This window comes from Condylura cristata, unplaced genomic scaffold, assembly GCF_000260355.1.
Source record: "Condylura cristata isolate star-nosed mole 26May11 unplaced genomic scaffold, ConCri1.0 scaffold00011, whole genome shotgun sequence".
NCBI classification, from domain to species: Eukaryota; Metazoa; Chordata; class Mammalia; order Eulipotyphla; family Talpidae; genus Condylura; species Condylura cristata.
The window spans coordinates 24,166,047-24,167,063 of NW_004567112.1; positions in this window are offsets into that span (position 1 = coordinate 24,166,047).

Here is a 1,017-nt window from a genome sequence, read left to right on the forward strand (position 1 = left end):
TTTTATTTATGCATACAGAACTGGGGTACAGGCCAGAGGTGCAGGGGTGGTGAGAGGATTCACCAGAGACAGAATGAGGAGCAGAACAGGCGTAGACAGATGAAGTACACTGCTGAGGGGAGCAGCAGGTGAGACAGGAGAGGTCTGCTGTGCCATGTGGGTCACCTCTCGGGCCAGTGATTGACTGGCACTGAAGTGGCTGCAGCTAGCTTGCAGTGCTATCCTTTAAATACACTGTGCCACCAGGGAGGGCCCACGTCACATATCTGTACATTAAAACAAAACTCACAATTAAATTTGAAGCTGAAGAATTATTTGAAATAACAGATGCCTCTTGGCTATAGGCATTATTCTAAACTCAATCTATTTGATAGATATTTATTGCACACCTACTATGTGACTGGAATAGGAAATAACCTTTCTTTTGGAGAGCTCACAGTCCAATGGACAAGGCAGTCATGTAGACAGAGAGCACCATGCAATGGTAAGAGCTGTAATAAAGATATGAGAAATGCTTTAACAGTCTGGAGGGTTAACTAGCTTCAGTGATGGGATGGTGATGGCGAAGAGATAGATCCTTGAGTCCCAGTCTACCTGGCTTTACTCCAACTGAGACTTCCTGAAGTCTGTGTTGACATAGTCAGTCCTCTTTGCCAGGATGCATTCTGTCTCGTGCTAAATGGGAGCCACAAGGTTGCATTTGGATATTTACATCCAGTGATTTTAGCACTATACCTCTCTAAGCAATCGAGTTTTCAGGGTTAAGGGACACTCAATTAGTCTTCTTTCTTTCTTTCTTTTTAAGATTTTATTTATTTTTAAGTTGACCTGGGTACAGGCTAGAGGTGCAAGGTGGGGAATAAGAGGATTCACCAGAAACAGAGTGGGAAGCAGTACAGCCAGATCTACTGAAATATACTGATGAGGGGAGCAGTGGGCGAGACAGGAGAGGTCTACTGCACCATATGGGTCACCTCCCTGGCCATGGGTCAAACTCAGGCTACAGTAGGAATAGCC